At 35.1% G+C, this 12,949-nt stretch overlaps 2 non-coding genes across 2 annotated transcripts; one reads left to right on the top strand and one right to left on the bottom strand.

Moving 5' to 3' along the window:
- The first annotated feature begins 233 nt into the window (after window positions 1-233).
- Window positions 234-340, top strand: LOC141710151 (small nucleolar RNA R71). Its single transcript, XR_012570685.1, has one exon. It is a non-coding gene; the product is annotated as a small nucleolar RNA R71 (small nucleolar RNA).
- Window positions 341-12,464: 12,124 nt separating this feature from the next.
- LOC141709871 (small nucleolar RNA R71) lies at window positions 12,465-12,571 on the bottom strand. The gene has a single exon (XR_012570426.1). It is a non-coding gene; the product is annotated as a small nucleolar RNA R71 (small nucleolar RNA).
- Window positions 12,572-12,949: the final 378 nt, after the last annotated feature.

Below are 12,949 nucleotides of genomic sequence, written 5' to 3'. Positions count from 1 at the left end.
TAAGCTGAGCATCTATAGCAATAGTTATATCTAACTCTAGAATTCTTGCTACCTTGCCCTGAGATAGTCTCTGAGTAGGATTCTGATATTTATTTGCAGCCATCAGTTCAATCAATTCATAAGCTTCATCGTAGCTTTTAGCCCACAAGGATCCTCCTGATGCTGCAACAAGCATGGGTCTAGAAGTAGCACCCAAACCATTATAGAAACAGTTAATGATCATCCAGTCAGGCATCCCATGGTGAGGACACTTTGTAAGCATCTCCTTATAACGATCCCAAGCCTCATATAAAGATTCTCCAGATTGCTGAGCAAATTTAGTAAGTGTGTTTCTGATTGCAGCAGTCTTCGACATAGGAAAAAATTTAGTTAAGAATTTTTTAGCAAGATCCTCCCATTTGGTGATAGACCCTGGTGGCAGAGAATGTAACCAGCACTTCGCTTTATCCCACAGAGAGAATGGGAAAAGCCTCAACTTAATAGCATCTTCAGAAACTCCATTAAACTTGAAAGTGTCGCAGATCTCGATGAAATCTCTGATGTGCATGTTGGGGTCTTCTGTCGGAGAACCCCCAAACTAAACTGAGTTCTGTATCATCTGAATCATGATCGACTTGATCTCAAAGGTATTAGCCGAGATGGCGGGTCGAACAATGCTAGACTGAATATCATTTATCTTTTGTTGAGAGTAATCCATCAAAGCCTTCGGATTCGCTTCTAGTTCTCATAAGTTCTTCTTCTTCCTTCTCAACTAAGATCTCTTCTTCAACTTTTTCCTCGACTACAACTTCTTCCTCAGCTTAATCCAGTATTCTCTTACGAGACCGAGAACGAGTATGCATACACACTCGCTAGAGTACCTGAAACACGACAAGGAAATAAGTAAGTAACAATGTCCGAGTCACTGAACTTTAACGACCAATGATGACAAACACATAAACTAAAAATTAACACCGAAGTCCCCGGCAGCGGCGCCAAAAACTTGTTAGGGCTGAAACACGCGCTAATATTCACGCAAGTATACGTGATAGCAAGTAATATAGAATAATTTCTAGTTCGTTCCAACAGGGGCTGGTTTATGTTAATTTTAATCAATGTATCTATGCGACAATGGTATGGCTATTATCCAACGCTAAGACGAATAACAAATTGAAGTTGTTTATAACTAAGATTAACTAAGGGATTATACTAAAGAATATTAACTACGAGAATAAAGAGAATTGAATACTATATGACATAAACATAGGATTCTAACTTCATTAAATACTTCATTCAATAGCCTTTTCATTCATAACCTTAGCATGCAATGGTGATGACACTAATCAGATAACACGAAACTGATATACGCCAACTTTCATTGTATGCACACCATATACTACCAGACATCCACAAAAGAGATAGAAGCTAAATAGACACCAATTATATTGAGACTCTATATGTCTATAGAATTTGACAACATAACGGTTTAATGCACAAGTTATCTATCATGATTACATAGGGCAAGTAAGATGGTTAAAAGTACTTACGAATCATGCATAACTAATACATGAACCTATGCTAGCATGGCAAGTTCTAAACTCTTAAATTCACTTTCGCTTCATTAAAGATTAACATGCTATCTTATAAGTTTGCGACACTCATAAGACGAATAAGCACAACCAATACTAGGATATCATACAAATACCACACACTAAGGCATCAAAATGAATTAACTAAAAAATCCATAAATAAATCCGTTGGAACCCCACGATAATGATTAGCCCATAATCGGTCTCATCGTCAATGTGGGTTCTGATGAAAGCATGATATAGTAAACGTGGTCTTTATACTAAATATATAATAAACCAAGTACGAAATAAGAGTATAGGTTCACGAGCAAGAAAACTAGCATCCAAAGTTACAACTTAAAATAAAGAATCACAAGTATAAACTAGATCCTCTTCGCCTTGGTTAAATTGTGCTCTACGGTCTTCTTACGCCTTTTTCTTAAGCTCTGGTACATCTTGTTATAAAAAACGACCTTAAGTTATGTATATATAGCAGCCCATGCAGATTAGAATTCTTCTGGATCAAAATCAGAGGAGAATCAGGATTCTGAAATCCCGACCCGGCGCGGCCGCGCGCTTGACCAGCGCGGGTGCGCTGTACTTCTTCCATCCCGGCGCGGCAGCGCGCTTCTACAGCGCGGTCGCGCGGACTCTCTGGAAAATTTTCTGAATTCTTCTTTTCTTGCTGGTTTGAGTTGGTCTTTTCACGAGCTTTTATTCTAGGCACCATCCTAACATCATATTAGCATCAAAACAATGCCAAATCAACTGGATTCCTTTTAAATGCCTGAAATGCAAAAACACTACAAAACACGTTAAAAACACCAACAACTCGAGTACAACACACCAATTCAAAGCTTTACAGAGTGTTATAAAGTGACATAAATGCCGCTCAACAGTGGCTAAGTGTACATATCTGATGTCATGTAATCCGGATTAATTGAACTGATCGAATGCTAAATGAGGAAATAACATCAAATTGTTATCAAGATTTGCCCATCAAATGCTAAGCATGCAACTATAGGTGGTTAGGGAAGTCGCAGGAAGAGACTTCTAATGGCTAAAGAATTATGTGGCTCATGACTATCAATGGCAAGGGAAGTCACAGCAACAGACTTCCAATGGATAAGAAATTTTGTAGCTGGTAACTTTCAATGGCTAAGAATGTACACAACTATTGATAGGGACGTGATACTGGTCAAAACCTAGGACTGTCACATCACATGGGTTGATGGAAATCTCAGAAAAGATAATGAGAAGTCAAGACAAATTTTGTATGTGATCTTGGATGCTGAAGAAGAAGAAGAAACAGTCTTTTTTCGTGCAATTCAGCCTCATTTGTCAAGTGTCACAGGAAAGAGAATCAAAAAGCAATCTTGCTAGACCTCGAAGATTGTGATATGCATTGCCTAGCAAGCATTGCAAGTTGGTGATATATAAACCAAGTAGAAGCACATGTTTCACTCAAGAAATAGGTTTCAACCCTCTCCCCTTTTATAAATTAATCTAAATTGATTATTAGTGAATAACACCAATAAAGTAATAAATTTAAAGTTACCCAAGATTGTAATATTATCTACTGAAAATGAAAAAAAATAAGATTATATAAATGATGTAAATTTATGTTTAATTTACAAAAAAAAATAAAAAATAAAGGATAGAAGAAGAATGTAGGTTGTCGAATAAAATTTTTTAAATAAGAAGAAAATCAGTTTAACTCAATGGTAATGACCTCAACTTTCTATTAAGAGTTTAGTGGTTCAACCCCCAACGATAGCACATATTTATCTATTTTTAGCAGAATTAACATAACAGTGACATTTTAAATAAAATTACAGTTTCACAACTATTTTATTGACTTAATTTGTCCTTCATTTCCTAATAATGTATAGAAAAATATGCTCTGGCATTGCTCGCTAAATTGCATGATAAAAACTCTCATTTACAACAATTTCACCTATATTGCAACAACTACTGCATAAATATACATATTGATGGCTTTACAATATTAGACGCCGGATCATTTCCCCATAGCCACTAAATAGATCCCCATGAGAAAAACTGTAGGCCTCCTCCTTACGCTCCTCCCTGATTGAAACAGCCCGCACTTTCGGACTAAGAAATCTAAATCAAAACTAATACAAAATCCAATTAATAAACTGAAATTCTATTATATAGGTGACTATTACAAAAGTGCAGCTAACGGAAGTCCAAAAGTCAGTATATTCAAATACTAAGGTCCTCGAACTCCAAGGTTATCCAACTCGAACTCTTAGACGAAACCTAAAATTGTAAGTAATGAGCTAGACAGTTCAACAAGAAAACAATCGATCCAACTAGTAGACCAAGTAACATGAACACATATAACAAAATACGATAATCTATACGATATGATATATGACATATGAAACAAACACTTTTGATACACTTTCATATTTGTATTCTTATTCTTATTCGATATACATAATACACATACCACATAAATAACAATAATTCAAAATCAATAACTCATGCTACGACCACTACAACCCGGTGATAACGGTCCTAAATTTTCTGAAAATTGTCACTATACAATCCAGTAACTGCAGTCCTAAGTTCTTATTCGATATTTTCACAAACCACGGCATAAATCACAGATCCAAAATTATCGCCTAGACACCACACATACACCTCGATACATATTCTATAACACATAATACATTCAAATATATCATCACTTAACCCATGTTTTGATAATAAAATATACACGCATAACACACAATTTTGAAAATACTGGCGAGATCGATCGAAAACTTACCTCAAATTCTGACCAGATCTGAATTTATCCCTTTTGACCCTCAAAACGATCATTTCTTGAAAAATATAAAATTCGAAAGTTGTAGATAATAAAAAGACCTTTCCGAAAAGTCCAGAATCATCGAATTATGACTTCCGATGATTTTTTTACGAATTTTATAAGATTTCTAATTTTGGTGAATAATAAACCTGCGAATTTTAATATTAAAAACGATGCACACGAATAAGATACAAAACCCTATATCTTAACCTACAAGTTATCCATATTAGAATCTGGTCCAAATTTTAGGCCTATTAGTTTCATTCAATATTAAATCCTAGTCCTTATCTAATTTTAATACTTTTTTTTCTATTATTCTATTATTAATCAAATTTTAAAAATTACGGAATATTACACTGATAATATCTATGGGCATCCTCCGTAGATATTAAAGGTCTATGTCCACCGAGGGCATGTCCATGACCTCGGTTGCCATAGTCCCCCACTATGATCTTATCCATTATTCCACTTTACACATGTCATTCACCCAGACACCCTGCCATTCTCATCACCTTTTCACTGCCTCCCACGTGTCCCCATAGCCCTCATCAGTCACTAAGCTATTGACATAGAGGATATGTGGCTATTACTAGGAATGATAAAATGGGAGAGGGAGGTTCAAGCACACACATAATCTAACAACTAAAAAAATACAATCTACCAACTAAAAAACTAAGACTAATCCCTACGGACCACAACTCAAAACCAAAATTACAACCATCACGTACCTTTTCTAGATAAATTTCAGTTGGAAAGAACCTATCTGTGACACAATATTCACATAAAATGCTTTATCTTATACCCCTTTTAATAATATATTCTTCATTAATTGTATTGTCCAATAAATATTATCCTTCAAGTCTCAATTCGCGTTAGGTAGACTAAGAATTAAATCATCCTCTCGATAAAATTAATTCTTATAAACTTTCCGTCACAACCGGCCAACCTCCATTTTTTGTAGTAAGGTTTATCAACCACTTAAAAATCTAAAGATCCCGAGGTGGGATAAATCTTCAAGCACCTCGACACCATTTCCTTCGGTCTTCAATCCTCTACCGATAATCTCTAACAAGTAACAAAAATTTATGTACCCCGCTAAATACGTCTCCAAATAATGTAAGATTTAGGAACCTTTTTTTATTTAATTGAGTCTATTTGCTTCCGTGACGTTTCTTTTTTTTTTGCACAAGGAATTTGGATTTCTAATACCTTTCCACACTTAGCAAGTAAAGCTTGATTAAATAATTTTAAATTCCTAAACACAAACCCCATATTTCTTAACTTATAAAATAGCATAATAACCTGTGCCTTGCACGGGTTATTTTCTAGAATATTTTTTATACAACATATAATTATAGTGTTTTTGATATTTTTGGTAAGTTGTGCACGGCTCACATGTATATGCTATGAGCTGAATTAAATCAATATGTATGATTTGCATATAAGACGTTACCAAACTACACGACGTTGCTAATTTAGTTCATTAAGCAAATTATACATTTTCTTGTTTATTTTATATACTTTGTAATCGGTGTAGGCTATTTAGTTAGTATACATTTAAAAAAAATAAAAGTTAATCTATAGAATGAAATCGTCAGTATATTCACACGAAGTAAACTAAGAATTATCTTACGTTAAATTGTATTCGATTTCAAATTTGAGCGAAATGTTTATTGTTATGCACAATAATATAAAATGTTTAAATAAACCATGAGTTGATGAACTATTATATTATTAAAGTCAATAATTTAACCAGTGATAAAAAAAATTATCGTTAAATCATGATTCCAACGCCTTTGATTAAAAGAAAAAAGTATTAGCACTCTGCTGTAAGTATTAGCGAAGTGATGGTGCTTCGCTAGTTACTCTACTAAAATTATAGCAGATAATGGTTGAAGCTTTAATTACGATGTCAAACACTTGCATCTACACTTGTCCAATTTCTTGATATCTACTTTCACTCTTATTCTTCCCCAAAGATCGATTATATTATGTCATCTACCAACACTAATGACATCAGTCCAATATTTAAATTTGGATGGATAAGGGTTCTTTATAAGAGTAAATAGAATGCTTGCATACTACAACATATATATCAGGTGGTATATAAATGAGTCCCCAATCTTTTTTGTATTAGGATCTATGGCAGAGAAGAATTAGAGCGATATTTTGTATTGTGTATTGTTATATGAGCTGTGTAATTGTATTTGTGATTTTAATTTTAAGTATACTAATATGATTGTAGTATTGTAAAGATATAAAAGTACATTAATATGATTGTAATATCTCCAGCCAATCCGCTATAATTTTTAGCAAAGCTATTGAAACTCCGCTATAAATTTTGGCGGAGCGACAATTGCTCCCTTAAAAATTATAGCAGAGTGCTGAGAATTTTTTTAAAATTCTAACCGTTAAAAACATGATCCAACGACCAAAAAATTGATTGTTGATTAAACAGTCCCTCACAAGTCACAACCATGACACGTTTACAAGTACCATTCTCAATTTTTAAAGGTGTAAAAATGGATAATCAAAGTCATATGTTAAACATGAACGTTACTGTAAGCTATTTTTTGACAAAAAATGTTAGTTTTTCAAGTATTGACATCTAGGCAGATGTTATATCATTTAAATGTCGGCTTAATGACCTTTTATACCTTAAAGGATCCGTTATACCCATCAGTCTCAAATGTATGAAATCATACCTTTTGACCCATATAGTATCCATCTCCATATCTTTTAACCCTTTTTCGCTCCAAAATAACATATCGGTGAATATCGGAGGGTAAAATCGGGTTTTACTAAAATTGTTCCTAAAGGAATATTGGAGCGGAAAAGGGTTAAAAGGTATGAAGGCGGATACTATAGGGGTCAAAAGGTATGACTTCATATAGTTGTGACAATTACGAGAATCAGAAAATCGTTTTCAGCAGCAACTCAAATCGTATAAGGTATGGTGCTTCAAGCCTGTCAACATGAAACGATGTTGAATGCCTTCGTCGTGGTGGTATAGTTGAGGCGTTCTATAGTGCTTAGTATTAATATAAATGATTTGCCAGTACACTCTATGCATAGCTACTTCAACACTGACGATATCCTACTAAGGTCTGATGAAAACATCTGGTATTAATATAACTCTGTTAAGAAAAAGGCCTTAAAGGTTTCAACTTCAATTTCCTTGGGTGAAATCAATAAGTATACAGAGAGCTTAGTTTCAAATACAGGATTTGAGCAACTGTATTAAATTTTATGATAATTATATCCAGGAAATAGACAGCTTTCAGTTATTGGAGCACTAGTGATTGATTGCACTAATTTTGTCACTATAGTGGTGTTTTCAAGGTGCCAACATCTACTTGATTAAGAATCTATCAATTTTCATGTTATTGTTCCCTAATTACATTGTATTATTGTTTTTTGTGAACTTTTCAGCCTTCCATTCTAAAAGACTATGACTTGTTCAACTAGTTGATCACTTTAAGTTTGTGTTGTTTCTCAAGTCTTTTGATTATGTTGCATACTGTCTGATTTCATCTAATAATAATAGTGGTTATAATATCCATATTATCTGGTTATAACTTTTATATGCAGACACATTGATCTGCACTAAGTATGATATAATTATTGTTCTGGCAATTTTATTTGGCAACCTACCATATATATTTCAAACTTCTAATAATACTGAAGGGTTTTTAGCACATAAACGCAATGAAAACGTAAATTTAAATCTTAAAAAAACCGAAACCCTCCGTAGGATCCATGCGAAAAATAATATTTAATTCGTAGTTCAGTATGTTTACCTTAAGAAACTTTACGTTAATGGAAAGATGGAGGTCTTTAATGGCGATCCAAAAATGATGAACGGAGATCCTTAGCAGCTGCTCCTCAAGTGTGAAGCACTCCATCGGTATCCACCAAGAAAACGATGTAATGAAGGAGGAGGAGATGGAGAGAATTAGGATTTTGTAAATCTTTTTGGTTGAGGCAAAAATAGGGTTTATAATAGTATATTTATAGGCAAAATTTTCAGCTGAAAATTTTCCCATAAAATATTATTATTATTAACCCTTTGTTATTCTCATTAATAATTAAAACACCTTTTAATTATTAATCCTTTTTCTAAACTCTTTAGAAATAATTCTCTCACTTGATTTAATTTCCAAAAATTAAGTTCTTAAATAATAATATTAAGAACTTTTCTTAATTAATTTATAATCAATTAAATCTCATTTAATCAATTATTAAATTTGCCAATTAATTATTTATTTCATAAATAAATAATTATCAGGCATTATTAATTAATTCCTCCACCATTAAATCATTTTCTTTTATGGTGTGACTATGTAGGTTCAATATTAAGCCGGTAGTAGAAATAAATAATAATAAAACTATTTTATCATTATTTATATAAATTCTCTAATTCATTAAATATGATTAATTAATTAATCATATTTATTCTACACCGTGAGGGATACTTCTCAGCATATCGCGACTATCCGGATAATACGAATTCACTGCTTAGAATACCAAGAACCTATTCAGTGAATAGTTACCGTACAATTAATTCCTTCTACCCTGTAATGTCTCGATTAAATACAAGGCATTGAACTTGCGTCAAGCCTGTCTTATTTAATCACTTGCTTTCCCATTCACTATGCTTAGTTCTATTTAATGTAAATTAGAAACTCCTTTCTAATTTCATTCACTCTGGCCAGAGATTCCTGAACTAACATAAGTGGATCAGCATTGAACATTCTCTTCCTATACTGGAAGGGGTAGATCCTTTATTGAACATACACTATCTTTGTATACAAATTCCTATACCCAGTAGAGCCCTTATAATTATCCCTTGAGACTAAGAACTAAACCAAAGCATAGTTCAGTGTACACAAGATGACTATGATGACCTCAAGTCTAAGGATACTTCTACAACTATCACTATATGAACAACTGCTGACACGTGAGTGAACTCCATCAGTTGTTCAGCTGTGTGAGTCATGTTCAGTGAACTTATTCTATAATAAGCACCTACATACTGGCTATAGTGTCACCACACAAATGTCTATGAGAACAGACATTCTTCATAATGAAGCAAGCATAGTATGCACCGATCTTTGTGGATTATTAATTACTAGTTAGTAATCCTACGACCAGGAACTATTTAAGTTTAGAGTTATCATCTTTTAGGTCTCATTATTATGATCTCATCACAATCCATAAAACGCTTTACTCTAAACTGTGGTATATCTTATTTAAACATTTAAATAGATAGAGCCCGCAATAAAAACAAAATAAATCTTTTATTAATATCAATGAAATCAAAACAGATTACATAAAAGTTATTCCTAAATCCTCATACAAGATTGGACTTAGGACATATCTCTTTCAATCTCCCACTTGTACTAAAGCCAATCACTCTGGTATCTAATACCCATCTTGTCTTTATGACGATCAAAGTGACTCTGAGAAAGTGGCTTTGTGAGTGGGTCTGCTACGTTGTTATGTGTGTCAATTCTCTCGACGTTGACATCTCCTCTTTCAACAATCTCCCTAATCAGATGAAAGCGCCGCAGGACATGTTTGGAATTTTTATGAGACCTAGGTTCCTTGGCTTGTGCTATTGATGCGTTGTTATCATAATACAACACAATAGGCTCTTCAACGCTAGGAACAACTCCCAACTCAGAAATAAATTTCCTCATCCAAACGGCTTCTTTTGCAGCCTCACTTGCAGCTATATTCTGCTTCCGCTGTGGAGTCAACCGTTGTAGACTGTTTGGAACTCTTCCAACTAATCGCACCACCATTCAGAGTAAACACGTACCCTGACATGGATTTGCTATCACTTTCTGATTGAAAACTAGAGTCAGTATAACCCTCTATTTTCAACTCAGATTCACCACCAAAAACAAGAAAAATATCCTGAGTCCTTCGCAAGTACTTAAGGATGTTTTTCACTGCTTTCCAGTGGTCTTCACCTGGATTGGACTGATATCTGCTCGTCACACTAATTGAATAAGCAACATCAGGCCTTGTACAAAACATCGCGTACATGATAGATCCTATTGCTGAAGCATAAGGAATCTTACTCATACGCTCTCTTTCCTCAGGTGTCTTAGGAGACATTTTTTCGGAATGGGACACTCCATGGCTCATCGGTATGAGACCTCTTTTGGAGTTTTCCATGCTAAACCTTTTAAGCACTTTCTGGATGTATGTACCCTGGGTAAGACCTATCATTATTCTAGATCTATCTCTATAGATCTTCATACCGAGAATGTAGGATGCTTCTCCCAAGTCCTTCATAGTGGAGTTCTTTGATAGCCATACTTTGACTGATTGTAGCATCGGTATATCATTTCCTATAAGAAGTATGCCATCTATATACAATACAAGAAATGTTACCGCGCTCCCACTAACCTTCTTATAGACTTATGGTTCATCTATGTTTTTGATAAAACCAAACTCTTTGATTGTCTCATCAAACGGATGTTCCATCTACGAGAAGCTTGCCTTAAACCATATATGGTTCGCAGCAGCTTACACACTAGGTGTTCATTTCCATTGGAAAGAAAACCCTCTGACTGTGTCATATACACTTCCTCCTCAAGTTCCCCATTGAGGAAGGCCGTTTTCACGTCCATTTGACAGATCTCATAGTCACGTCCGTTTACACTAGGTGTTCATCATGGGGTTGCAACGGATTTATTATGGAATTCTTTAGTTAATTGTTTAATACTTTAGTGTGTGATGATTGTATGATATCTAGTATTGGTTGTGCGTATTCGTCTTATGTGCGTCGCGAACATATAAGATAGGGTGTTAATCTCTTGTGAAGCGACGGTGGATCTTGAGATTTAGAACTTGCCATGCTAGCATAGGTTCATGTATGTTGTGCATGATTAGTGGGTAACTCTAACAGTTTTATTTGCCCTATGTAATCAAAAGAAATAACTTGTGCTTAAATCGTTGTGTTGTCAATTTCTGTAGACATATAAGAACTCAACATAATTGATGACTATTCAACTTCTATCTTAATTGTGGATGCTTGGTAGAATGGTATTAGTACAATAAAAGTTGGCTTTTATCAGTTTCGTGTTATTCGATTAATATCATCACTATCACATGCTAAAGGTAATAACAATGACTATTGAAGGAAGTAATAATGAAGTTGTGATCTCATGAGTGTTTTATTATTGATAAATTGAAGTGTTAGTTAAGTGGTTAATTAAGTAGTTAATTATAGTTAATATTTAATCATGTCTTAACATTGAGAAGTAATCATACATTGGTGAGTGAGTTTAATTAGACAATAATTCAGTCTGAGTCTCTGTGGGAACGAACTAGAAAGTATTCTATATTACTTGCGAACGCGTATACTTGCGTGAATATTAGTGCGTGTTTTCGCCCTAACAAGTTTTTGGTGCCGCTGCCGGGGACTCGGCGTATTTGTTTAGTTTATGTACTTACCATCATTGGTCATTAGGACTCAGTGATTAGGACGTAGTAGTTACTTATTTTTTATGGTTGTGTTTCGGGTACTTTAGCAAGCGTTTATGCAAACTCGTTCTCGTGCTCGCAAGAGGACTTTAGATACAGCTGAGGAGACAGACGAAGTTCTTGATATTCCGGAGAAGTTAGATTTTGAGGATTCGGATTCAGGAACTGAGCAGAAAGAACCAGTAAACATGGGAGTTCGTATTGTTCAAGCTGATCCAGCTATTATGGATTTTTCTCGGCCTAAAATTGATGACATTCAGTCAAGCATCCTTCATCCGGCTATTCAAGCTAACACCTTTGAAATCAAGCCGGGCACTATTCAGATGGTGCAGAATTCTGTTTCTTTTGGAGGAGCGGCAACTGAAGACCCCAACATGCACATAAGGAATTTTGTCGAGATCTGCAGCACTTTTAAGTATAATGGCGTGACTGATGAGGCTATCAAGTTGAGGCTTTTCCCATTCTCACTGAGGGACAAGGCTAAAGACTGGTTACATTTTGAACCAGCTGGGTCCATCACTACGTGGCAAGATCTTGCGCAAAAGTTTCTGGTGAAGTTTTATCCGATGGCAAAGACTGCTGCTATGAGGAGTGCTCTTACTCAGTTTGCGCAGCAACCTACAGAGTCTATGTGCGAGGCTTGGGAATGCTACAAGGAAATGTTGAGAAAATGTCCACATCATGGAATGCCGGATTGGATGGTGATCACTGGTTTCTATAATGGTTTGGGGGCCCAATCTCGGCCCATGCTCGATGCAGCAGCTGGAGGCACCTTGTGGGCTAAAAGCTATACTGAGGCGTATAATCTTATAGAGACGATGGCTGCGAATGAGTATCAAAACCCAACTCAGAGGATGACGTCAGGCAAGGTAGCAGGTATTCTGGAAGTTGATGCAGCCACCGCTATTGCAGCCCAGCTCCAAGCGCTATCAATGAAGGTTGATTCTCTGGCTACATATGGAGTTAATCAAATAGCTATGGTTTGTGAGCTTTGTGCAGGTTCTCATGCTACGGATCAGTGTTCTCTTGTCAACGAATCTGTTCAGTATGTGAATAATTATCAGCG

This window comes from Apium graveolens, chromosome 2 (genome assembly GCF_009905375.1).
Source record: "Apium graveolens cultivar Ventura chromosome 2, ASM990537v1, whole genome shotgun sequence".
NCBI classification, from domain to species: Eukaryota; Viridiplantae; Streptophyta; class Magnoliopsida; order Apiales; family Apiaceae; genus Apium; species Apium graveolens.
The sequence above is the reverse complement of the archived record's forward strand: the minus strand, read 5'-3'. Positions and strand labels throughout refer to the sequence as shown.